A 12,927-nucleotide genomic window follows, 5' to 3' on the forward strand; every position below is an offset into this window, starting at 1 on the left:
TGCAATGACTAAAGCCTTTGCCTAGTCTGAGAGATGGAAACAAGGGTAAGAGGGGTACAGGGGCACAGGCGAGCAGGGCAGCCTTGACATCAACTGCCTGGGGGACATGCTTTGAACATAGGGGTAGAGGTGGGCAAGTAAACAAATTAACAGGGAGAGACGAATAAAGGGTGTGCACACATTTCTCACAGTGCAATAAGATGTAGCACAGTGTGCACAGATACTTCACAGTGCAATAAGATGCTGTGTAGTGTATGGATTTCTCATTGTGCAGTACGATCCACTGCAGTGCAGTGCCACAGAGTCCTCACAGTGCAGTGTGATGCAGTGCACAGATCTTTCATTGAGCAGTAAGATGCAATGCAGTGGCACAGATTTCTCCTAGTGCAGCAAGATGCAGTGCAGCATGCACAGATTGCTCAAAGTGCAGTAAGATGCAGTGCCCACAGATTACTCATAGTGCAGTAAGATGCAGTGCACACAGATTTCTCATAGTGCAGTAAGATGCAGTGCAGTGTGTATAAATTAATCAGGGCAGTAGATGCAGTGCACAGATGTCTCATAGTGCAGTAAGATGCAGTGCAGTGTATATAAATTCCTCACACTGTTGTACGAAGCTCTGCAGTGTACAAAGATTTCTCAAAGTGCAGTAAGATGCAGTGCACAGATTCTATATAGTACAGTAAGATGCAGTGTAGTGACAGATTCCTCACAGTGCAGTAAAATGTGATGCAGTGTGCACAGATTATTCATAGTATAGTAAGATGCAATGCAGTGTGTACAGATTCCTCATGGTGCAGTAAGATGCAGTGCAGTGCACAGATCCACTCTTTATCACAAATGATGATTACATACACCCCCAGGTGACAGTACCCTCATCATCAATACACCATTGATTAGTGAGTGCGTCAACTCTTTGTAGCATTGTCATGCAAGCTGCCTTGGGTGACACAACAGCAACATTAGTTCAGACGTGCATACATCAGAGCCCTCAAGCCTCACTCATCACGAGTGACACTCACACATTTAGAGGTCATGCTGAAGTCTCACTGAAACCTGGTTCATTCTTCAAGACTATAGGGATAAACTAGAACTTCACACATGACTTCTGCTGTGTGCTGAGTAGCATCGCCCTAACTTTCGGCACAGAGCAGACTCCCCGTCCACATTTTGGTGGCAAAACCTTTCTCGTATTTTACCTTGAGCACTGCTCATGTTACAGTTCAATAGAATGCTGATGTGAATGTCTATTTTAGTGAGACTTGGTTGTTACTTGTAGCACTTTACACGTGTTCTCATCATATCTGTAAATTCAGTAATGTCTCTTCCTTTTACATAGTCAAAGTCAAATGTTAAGTGACATCACTCCCTGTAAGGTCATCAGTATGCCAATTCGTTTTCAAAAACTTGAGAGGCCTTTTTTAAATATCTCAACTCTTTATTGATTTTCCATATACAATCAACAGGTACGAAAGATCATCTATGAAGCAGAGTCCAGGATACTGTGTAAATCGGAACTTGTGAGAATGCATGGAGAACAGGAAAAACAAATAGCATAACCCTTCGAGATAGAGGTGATACGGCCCAAGAGGTATGAAAGATCATCTATGAAGCAGAGTCCAAGATACTGTGTAAATCGGAACTTGTGAGAATGCATGGAGAACAGGAAAAACAAATAGCATAACCCTTCGAGATAGAGGTGATACGGCCCAAGAGGTATGAAAGATCATCTATGAAGCAGAGTCCAAGATACTGTGTAAATCGGAACTTGTGAGAATGCATTGAGAACAGGAAAAACAAATAGCATAACCCTTCGAGATAGAGGCGATACGGCCCAAGAGGTACGAAAGATCATCTATGAAGCAGAGTCCAAGATACTGTGTAAATCGGAACTTGTGAGAATGCATGGAGAACAGGAAAAACAAATAGCATAACCCTTCGAGATAGAGGTGATACGGCCCAAGAGGTATGAAAGATCATCTATGAAGCAGAGTCCAAGATACTGTGTAAATCGGAACTTGTGAGAATGCATGGAGAACAGGAAAAACAAATAGCATAACCCTTCGAGATAGAGGTGATACGGCCCAAGAGGTATGAAAGATCATCTATGACGCAGAGTCCAAGATACTGTGTAAATTGGAACTTGTGAGAATGCATTGAGAACAGGAAAAACAAATAGCATAACCCTTCGAGATAGAGGCGATACGGCCCAAGAGGTACGAAAGATCATCTATGAAGCAGAGTCCAAGATACTGTGTAAATTGGAACTTGTGAGAATGCATGGAGAACAGGAAAAACAAATAGCATAACCCTTCGAGATAGAGGTGATACGGCCCAAGAGGTATGAAAGATCATCTATGAAGCAGAGTCCAAGATACTGTATAAATTGGAACTTGTGAGAATGCATGGAGAACAGGAAAAACAAATAGCATAACCCTTTGAGATAGAGGCGATACGGCCCAGAAGATCCCGCAGATGATTAGGGAAGGAGGACGAGGGGGAACACGAGGGGAAGGGACATGGGAACAGGAGTGAAAAGTCAGGGAGCCAGGCCACTTGGCAGCCCCTTAAGAAGCCAACTCCCACCCCCAAAATAATCAAGGGGCAGGCACAGAGCACGGAACCAGGCCGATTGGTGTCAGCGTATACTGCTACCGATGTAGGAATGGTCCCCAAACTTCTGCAGTCGGACTTTGAGCTTACACATAGGTCTTTTGTAAGTGGCCATGCTGTGCATGTCAAAGAGCCATGTACCATGAGACGGTAGCGTGGTGGAAAACCAATGGCATAAAATTTCACCTTTGCCTCTACGAAGGCCGTAGCCAGCCAACTCTTACCATGGTGGGTTAAATCTGGGAATATTGACATTTTGTGATGCAAGGTCAGACGGGTCGTTAATTGTGGTGTCGCCCCTAGGTTGGTCATCAAGGTATCCCAAACTGACCCCCAGTAGCACAAAAGTACTATACAGTCCCACAGGAAATGCAAAATGTCACAGGCCAGGAACCACACCTTCAGCACCTCCAGGACTTGGAATCCTCTGCCATATGTGCTTTATAGACCCACTCCAGCGTCCAATGCCAGTGGTGTAGGACCTTGAAATAACTGAATTTCAACCTTTTTGATTCAGTCTTTGGTGCAATTATATCGTACCAATCGGACTCTTAGATCTAACAATAAACAACTTCTTGCAGTCCCTAGGATTAAACAGTCACGGACGGGAGGTCAACCAGCTTCCGGACCATATTTGTCTTGAACATAACTATCTTAGGCTCAGGAAGCAGTTGAAGATGTTTCTCTTTCCTTGAGCTGTGGTGACTGATAAGGTGTCACAAGAAGCGCTGGGATGCCCTTGGGTAGCCATGTGCTATACAAGTGCGTATTCATTCAATCATTCAACGTGGCCTCTTGGAGGGAACTGCCATGGTCTTTCCAAAGTTCATGGGAGTCCTCCTCAGAGAGTGAGAGGCACAGCCTCTGCTCCAACAAACACCATAAATTGTGGATGGTGACACTCGAAAAAAGGCTGTCTGCAGCGGTGTAGCAAAGTAGGATCTGCTTGTATGGCTCCCTTCCCTTTTTGCCCGGTGTTATACTGTTTCTGACTAGTCTGGTTGGGATCCTGCTAACCAGTACCCTAGCCTCTGTTCTTTCTTCCATAAATTGGCTATGGCAAGTACCTTGGTATATTCATGTTTGGCTACTGGTGCACCCTTGTAAGCCCCTTGTATATGGTACTGAAGTACCTGGGGCATAGGTGCGCCAGGGTTCCTCCCTGGGCTGAAGCATGTATTATGCCACCCATGAGTGTCCCTCTAAATCCTGACTACAGGCCTGCCATTGCAGACTGTGTGAGTTGGTGCTTGCACCTCTCACCGGAGATATAAGCTCCTTATATCTCTCTCCACTGCACTTAGACCCTATAAGTCACCCCTCTGGCAGGCCTTTTCAGCCCCATAGGCAGGGTGCTCGGTTTTAAGTGTGAGGGTGCCCCTACATGAGTGGGACACCCCTACAAACCCTGGAGTCCATTCTCCAGGCTTTGTAAGTGGAACAGCCACCCTGAAATAGAGAGACCAAGAGTCATTACGCGATGACAATCTCGAAACTGACTGGAACGAACCTGGGCATGTTTGGTATCAAACCTGCTGGAATCATACCCCAACACCATATCCGGTGTTGAAGGTATGATTCCAATCACAGGAGAGCTCCCTGCTCCCGGGACCGACGTTACAGAGCCTAACCGCAACCTAGGCCGATGCCAGACACAATTCTGCCCTCCTGCTGCTGGGCCATGGCCGAGCAGGGGAAGGTAGGACAATAGGTTTCCTGTCACAGGGAGGTGGCTCCCCACACTGCAACAGCACCACCTGTTTGCCCGTGTCTCCCAGCTCGCTGCTGTTGCCTGGGACACGAGTTCAAGGCCCTCCTCCACCCGCAGGCTACCACCCGTGCCTCATCCCTGGTGACCAGTGGTAGGTTGCTTTGTGTAATTGTATTGCTTGTTGTATTGTTTATTTTGTTTGCTTCATTCCCCCGGTTGCCTCTTGCGCTACTTCTGTGCCCAGTGCCCTTCTGCCTTCTCGCCGGTCCTCCCATGGTTTCTCCATCGCTGCGTCCCCCCGGGCCCACCCCTCCACTCGCTACACTTCACCTTAGTGTATTTTGTATTGCATTTTGTTGGATTGTTAGTTGTTTTCCTTCCCATTCCTCCTTTTCCTCTTGTGCCATTTCTGTGCCCTTTCTGCCTTCTGTACTCCCGCCGTTTCTCCCCCGTTTTCCAGCCGCTGCGCCCCCGCCCTCCCGCTCACCCATTCATCTGCCCCCACCACCCAGCTGCTCCTCCCCTCCACCGCCCCTTCTTATGACGTCCGCGGCTGGACCGCGCCCAGAGCCAGAACACCTGGCCCCCGCGAACGCCACGACGCCCGTCTCCGCTACAACTTCAGCTCCCTCCACGCACTCAACGCCGGACAATCATGCACCTGCTGTCTTGCTGCCCCGAAACGCACCCAAGGACCCTTCTCCTGCCGGAACTGCAGCTTCACCAGCATCCGGCCCGCCAACTACCTTAGATGCATTCATCTCAACAGGGCAGTAGAAAAACGAATTTGCAGGAAGTTGGCACTTCTTTACGATCCCAAAGGGATTCTATAAGGACAGTATCCACTTGTCCTAGCTCAAATTTACATTTTGTTACAATCAGTCAGGGAACTTAGAGTCAAAGAACTTAAAGTATAAGTAAAAGATTCATATATTCATTTGAAATGCAAATGCTCCACGTTCGATTTCTGAAGAACGAATAAATCATTGTGAGTTCTCTCCTCGCTTCTGGTTAACGAAACACAGCAGAAAACATAAACGGGATGCAGCTGGCAGCCGCAGCGTGTGCATGCAGTGTTCAAAGGCCTCGTGTAAGATGGCCGATCAGTTGAGTGGCGGTTTAGCTGCCGCTTGCTGTATGGTACAAGTGGGATGATACGAAGTATGCATCTAAGACTACCCAAGGTTACAGTCCTGTTTTTCTATCACAAACTTACTTCAAATGTTTTGTTTGATTTAAGTTATTCCTGTAACTGTTCAAAATGAAGAGATTGATCTTGAGAACACAATTTGTCACAAGGGTAGGCTGAGAATTAAGAAAAACAACAAATCTCCTGGTTTTATAGATGCCATCTTGTTTTTTAGAGGATGTCACTGTCTGTGATGGTGAGACCGGGACCGTTCTTATCATTGAAATGCCACTGAGTGCAAGCTGCCCAGACCTTAAATAAAGAGTTCTCAACCACAATATTTTGGCAAAGAGGTGAAGCCACAAATAAATGAGTGAGGTTTGTGGCTGCCCAAATCAGTGAACACCTTGTTGGGGGGGGGGGGGGGGGCGGGGAGATTCACAAGGATTTTTTTAAAGCACTCGCTACTTTAACAGAGACAGTTTCCAAGCACTCAAAGTGTTTACCGATAAGAGACTAAGGGCCAGATGTAGGTAGCTAAATACCGGTCGGTAATGGCCAGAAATTGGTGAATTTCCCGTTACAGACCGGTATTTAGCCCTTTCCAATGTAGGAGGTTGTAAATAAGGATTCGGTAATTTACCGATTCGTTATTTTAAGGAATCAGTAAAATACTGATTCCTTATTTTAAGGAATCAGTAAATTACCGAATCCTTAAAACCTATGTAGGTAGCACTTAAGTGAGTGCATTTTTGCTTTAAGGATTCTCTATTTACCACCAACTACAAGTTGGTGGTAAATACCGAATACCTTTAAAAAGCAATTATTTGCTTTTTTCAAAGTGCCATGTGGCAGACATACATGCCCTAAGGGCATGTATGTGCGCCACATGGGCACACATGCACGATTCAGGGGTGTAACAGGGTGTCAATGTGACACCCTGCCACCCTTGAATATGCTCCCGCTATTACCGATTCGGTATTTACTGAATCGGTAATAGTAAATGGCTTCCTATTCATTCCAGGGCCATAGGGATAAATGGGAAGGTATTCCTCATTACCAAATCGGTATTACTGATTCGGTAATAAGGAATATTACCAAATCGGTAAATTTTACCTATTTTTTACCTACATCATATTTACCGATTCTTAAATACCGAATCGGTAAAATTCGTTATTTAAGAATCAGTAAATTGAGATTACCTACATCGGGCCCTAAAGGTATAATAAGGAGATAGCGATGCCTAAGATTTTATTCCATACCAATCGAGTTACATCCTGTGTAGACTTGGCTCACCAAATGCAGCAATAGCAGGCAGAAAAGGCTTACTTTAAGGTCCAGTACCGTCTAATCTGTGTTTCTTCTAAACACTAGGGGATTCAACAAACTTTATTCGGTTTTATAAATGGAAAAAACCATAAAAGTCATAGATAGGATGCTTTTTTGCAGCATGCGTATGACAATATGAAAGAAGCCTGTGAACAGATACAAACACTATTCCTCTGTAGAAAGTTCGCATGTTTACCTGCTAATAAACACAAAGCATCACTTCTGAAATGATGACACTGTGAAAGAACTATCAGGAGTCTCTTTGAATTGACATACATAGTGAAGGGTGGTCCTGCTAGATAGAGACCCGTCCCACTTAAAGCCTTGCGTATGACAATATGAAAGAAGCATGTGAACAGATACAAATACAATTCCTCTGTAGAAAGCACGCATGTTTACCTGCTAATAAACACAAAGCATCACTTCTGAAATGATGAGACTGTGAAAGAACTATCAGGAGTCTCTTTGAATTGACATACATAGTGAAGGGTGGTCCTGCTAGATAGAGACCCGTCCCACTTAAAGCCCTGCGTATGACAATATGAAAGAAGCCTGTGAACAGATACAAATACAATTCCTCTGTAGAAAGCACACATGTTTACCTGCTAATAAACACAAAGCATCACTTCTGAAATGATGAGACTGTGAAAGAACTATCAGGAGTCTCTTTGAATTGACATACATAGTGAAGGGTGGTCCTGCTAGACAGAGACCCGGCCCACTTAAAGCCAGAGCGTGACAATATGAAAGAAGCATGTGAACAGATACAAATACTATTCCTCTGTAGAAAGCACGCATGTTTACCTGCTAATAAACACAAAGCATCATTTCTGAAATGATGAGACTGTGAAAGAACTATAAGGAGTCTCTTTGAATTGACAAAAATAGTGAAGGGTGGTCCTGCTAGATAGAGACCCGTTCCACTTAAAGACCCGCGTTTGACAATATGAAAGAAGCCTGTGAACAGATACAAATACTATTCCTCTGTAGAAAGTACGCATGTTTACCCGCTAATAAACACAAAGCATCATTTCTGAAATGATGAGACTGTGAAAGAACTATAAGGAGTCTCTTTGAATTGACAAACATAGTGAAGGGTGGTCCTGCTAGATAGAGACCCGTCCCAATTAAAGCCCTGCCTAGGACAATATGAAAGAAGCCTGTGAACAGATACAAATACTATTCCTCTGTAGAAAGTACGCATGTTTACCTGCTAATAGACCACAAATGCTGCAACCCTATGAGCTGCTGCCACACGGTAAACCACTGGCTTAGTAACCCTCCCTGCCAAGAGGCTCCTTGCGGCCTCTGTTATATTGGGCATGTGTCACCGAGCAACTCTGATTTGGAATCAAACCTTTTCTTCCTACCGGATTGCCTCCTCGGATATCATTTACTTCCGTTTCTCTTCGGCAGCGACGCACAGGCTGTTGGTGGTTATTCGGAGTTAAGCGCAGCTGATTCAGGGCTGACACCATCTACGCTGGAGGGCAGTTAAACTATTTATTATTTCTCCCCCCCCCCTAGCCTTGCAACGCAGTTTTATTGCGCCCGAAGCGGCCCACAGGACTCCCAGCAGACGACCTTGGGGTCAGGCGCGGTGCGTCCATTGGGGCGTGGGGGCGTAGCCCCCCCCGCCGCAGCTCCCTCGGCGTGTTTGAACTTAAGTAAACTCTCAGTTTACTTAAGTTTAAAGACGCCGAGGTTGAACTGACAATCATGTCAGTCAACATGACGCCGGACCGCCCGGTCCGCGTCATGTTGACTAACATGATTGTCAGACCAGTGGGGGGCAACAGGCATCAGCACAACAAAAGTGCGCAGGAGTGGGGACGGAGGGCACCGTGCCCACGCATGCGCACTTGTGTTTTGACCTGTTTGCGCATGCCCATTAGGAGCCCTTTGGGCTCCTAATGGGCGTGCTACGGGCGAAGAATAGCCATGCCCTGGCGCTGCCAGGATTGGCTTAGAGGGGCTGTACCTTTGGTGGTGATCCTGCCTCCCGTCTGTGTGTTGAAACGCAGCGCTCCCTCATCACACAAAATGTCCCACTGCGAGGAGGAGGGTTAAGGGTAAAGAAGGTTCATGTATAACCATAATTGTTTAAAAAACCACAGACCCTCCTGTGATGTAACGTGAAATTTATTGCCTTAACATCAGAGCGCGGAAGGCTGTGTTTCTATGGTTACATCAGTACTGGCAAGAACTATCTGCACCTGGGGTTTCACAGCTGGCGAGCTGTTCTCTCTGCGGTTTGATTGGCTGGTACCAGGGCTATTGTTTCAGTAATAAATCCACGAACTGAAGTGTCCACCTATACAATAAGTATCTTTTAGGCATTTGCAGGACATAAACCTGGACCGATGGGCGGCGAATCGCTTTACATAATGAAAGCAGAGATATGCAAAGCGAGTAGTCTCATATATAATGATACATTGGGGCAAGTAGGAAGGTGGGGGCACGGAATGTTAGGGCCACTGTTTGGTTTTAAAGTGACCATAGCTTATTGTTATGACATGAAAAATACAAATACACTGCGGCATCCGCTGGTGGATATCAGGCACAGCAACCTGCCGGGGATACTGGTGAATGGGGGAGGGAGAGGGGGGGGGGGGGGTGGTCTTGGTGGCTGCGAGAATGGATTAATTGAATTCTATTGATGAAGGGTAGATGGATGAATGTCATGTGGGAGAGTTTGAATTCATGGCTGCAGGTGGATGGATGAATGTCATGGATGCAGGATGGATGGATGAATGTCATTGATGCAGGATGGATGGATGGATGGATGCATGTCATTGATTCAGGATGGATAGATGGATGGATGAATGTCATTGATTCAGGATGGATGGATGAATGTCATTGATGCAGGGTGGATGGATGGATGAATGTCATTGATGCAGGATGGATGGATGAATGTCATTGATTCAGGATGGTTAGATGGATTGCCCTTTGCTTACCGTGGGACGTACAGTATTAGTGTGGAAACTCCCACATAAAAACCTGCAACGAGACACAAAACTCACCCTTGAAATGTTCTCACGCCTGACGAAGTCATTACATTGGTACTATTTATAAGATTAATTTAAATAGAAGGCAGCGGAACACCACTTCCTTAAGAGCAGCCTACGACGGGTATGAATACATCTACAGGAATGCAGCGTTCCCTGCTCCTGCGGAAAATGAACCTGCCATCACTGACCCGGAAGAGGAAAGTCCATTTCGCCTTTCACCAGCAGAAAAACACAAATTAATAAAACTACCAGAATGTTAGCCCCAGAACTCCCAAGTGCATTATGGTATATGCAGTTCACTGTAATGTTTCATGACATGCCACATTCACCAACAGAGAATAGTCCATTTGGTCTGTGGGGGCCTCATTTTCAAATGTCACTAGCTCCATTTTAGCAACGAGCGCACCCCCATGTTTCGTCCACTGCATTGAACCCACAGCTTCCAGAGGCTCTTGACAAAAAGAGCTGAAGGCTGCAGGTTAGTCAAACCGCAACTGGCCAGACCTACACGCTATGTCACAGTTGCGCACGAGCAGGACCACGTGTCACAGGTGCGCAAGCGCAGGACCGCGCGTCACAGCTGCGCATGTGCGGAGCGAAGATAGTACTCAAATCGCCGAGTTAGGACCTACTTCTGGACAGATCTCACTCAACCTGCGCAGAGGAAAGACACTTCTCCCCGCATAGAGGAGCCAACCCGAGGCGCTTAAATATATCTCAGCGTGTGCAGTATGTTGTCCTCAGCGCATGCGCAGTTAGTCTAAGGCCTCTTTACCCCGCGCTGTGGGGAGCTGTGTCTATCTCCAGCGCATGCGCAGTTGTTCATCCACGGCCCTCTTTTAACCCGACCCCAGCAGGGCCCACAGGACCCACATCAAACCCCAGGTGAGGGCATGAGATACAAAGACTGTCTGGTGCTGGGGGGGTCTCGAGCCTGCTGTCCGGGATTCATTTTGTTGTTGTCTGCATCGATCGATGATTATTTGTATCAAAAATGCTGATTGACCCTCATTGGTCATCCATTCCTATGTGACCCTTGAGTATATCCAGTCATATCCCTTCCCTATGTATATAGAGATAACTCTAATCACTAGTATATGCAGCAGACCTTTGTACTCTACCATTCCTATGTGACCCTTGAGTATATCCAGTCATATCCCTTCCCTATGTATATAGAGATAACTCTAATCACTAGTATATGCAGTAGACCGTTGTACTCTCTACCATTTCTATGTGACTCTTAGAGTATATCCGTTTGTATCCCTTCCCTATGTATATAGAGATAACTCTAATCACTAGTATATGCAGCAGACCGTTGTGCTCTCTTCCATTCCTATGTGACTCTTAGAGTATATCCATCCGTATCCCTTCCCTATGTATATAGAGATAACTCTAATCACTAGTATATGCAGTAGACCTTTGTACTCTCTTCCATTCCTACGTGACTCTTAGAGTATATCCATCCGTATCCCTTCCCTATGTATATAGAGATAACTCTAATCACTAGTTTATGCAGTAGACCGTTGTGCTCTATTCCATTTCTATGTGACTCTTAGAGTATATCCATGTCTATCCCTTCCCCATGTATATAGAGATAACTCCAATCACTAGTAAATGCAGGAGACCTTTTTACTATCTTAGAGTATATCCACGTGTATCGCCTCCTTGTGTGACTTTACATCTTGTACATTTGCAATTTTTTCCGTGTGTATCCTTCTTTTGTAACGCATGTAATCCTAAGTCCTTATGTTTCTCAACTGGTGCTTATGTAAAGCGCTCTGACACCTTTGGGTAAAGTTCGCGCTATAGAAAATCGCATAAATAAATTGGTGGAGTTGGGTCACTCTTTTTTTTCCCGCTGGGTCTGGGTACCTTAAGGTCTGTACTGCATAGCAGCTATACTGGGTCTCCTTGTGTCTGCTGAGCTGGGTCACTCTTTTGAAGGCCTCAGCAAACGTTGACATTTTTTCAGCCTGAAAACTCAGTGTGATGAGAAGATCGACTCGAATTCCGTTTTTGGCTTTCACCAGAGTAAAGGGGGGCAGCCCCGTCAATTGAAAGTGAAAGATCACACTCACAGTCAGCACCACCAACTGCGCCTCATTGCTACATAGTCCTGGGCCTGCACATCTGATGTGGATAAAGAAAAATATGTCTCAACCTCACTAGGGCCTCAGTAACCAGGTAGCGGTCAGCCAATGCCCATCAGGTAAACAAGCATGGGCATAGCCAGTAGGTCTCGCCTCTGGGACCTTATACGTGTTTAGTTATCCAGCACAATATCCTTGGGGCAACAATATCAACTGTTGCATGGCTAAACACTTATAAGGTCCCAACGGCGCAACCTATTGGCTATACCAATGCTTGTTTTCATTGGTTCCTGTTTGTGCCTTTCAGAGATGCAAGCTTCTGTTTCATCCTCCTGTCTAACTACTTCCATCTTTTGTTGATCTAGGTCACAGGTACTCACAAACATTTTCCTGGGGCCCGCAAATTTTGGTCTATGGTAGGACCGAGGGCCGTACTGATGCCATCGGGGGTGTTAACTCTGGGTAGGGGAAACAAAGCATGTATATCTAGTGGCTGCCTTTAAGAATGAAGGTGTTCCTAAAGTTAAGGGCCTAGTTACCTCCTTTTTATGTCTCGTGGCGTTAACAGCGTGAGCGCTGTCTCGCCAGAGACCTATTGTTAGCGACGCAGCTTTCCAGGAGACAGGACCTGGCCGCGTGCCTCTCCTCTGCCGGAAGGCGATTTGAGCGGGCCACGCGCACAAGAACGCGCTCGCTGTGGCCAGCTCCTGTCTCCTGGAAAGCTCCACCACACACGCATGTGCACACACAGAGGCACACACGCAAGCGCACATACACGCACGCACACATACAGAGACACCCTACTCCCCCGTCGCACACAAGAGACACACACACGAGCACACCTACACGCACGCACACATACAGAGACACCCCCCTCCCCCGTAGCACACAGAGACACACACATGAGCGCACATACACGCATGTACACATATAGAAACACCCCCCCCACCGTCGCACACATACACACACGCGCGCACACATACACGAGCTTACCGACACCCTCCTGCCGCCCCACCCCTACAAGTAAGGCCCACTTACCGGCAC

General features: G+C 46.4%; 1 long non-coding RNA gene across 1 annotated transcript in view; it reads left to right on the top strand.

Annotated features, from left to right (window-relative positions):
- The first annotated feature begins 10,617 nt into the window (after nucleotides 1-10,617).
- Nucleotides 10,618-12,927, top strand: part of LOC147738015 (uncharacterized) — a 72,635-nt gene continuing 70,325 nt past the window's right edge. The window contains exon 1 of the long non-coding RNA XR_015307443.1: nucleotides 10,618-10,678. This is a non-coding gene — a long non-coding RNA (uncharacterized LOC147738015). The remainder of the gene's footprint in view (nucleotides 10,679-12,927) is intronic.

Source organism: Lissotriton vulgaris, chromosome 1_1 (assembly GCF_964263255.1).
Source record: "Lissotriton vulgaris chromosome 1_1, aLisVul1.2, whole genome shotgun sequence".
NCBI lineage: Eukaryota > Metazoa > Chordata > Amphibia > Caudata > Salamandridae > Lissotriton > Lissotriton vulgaris.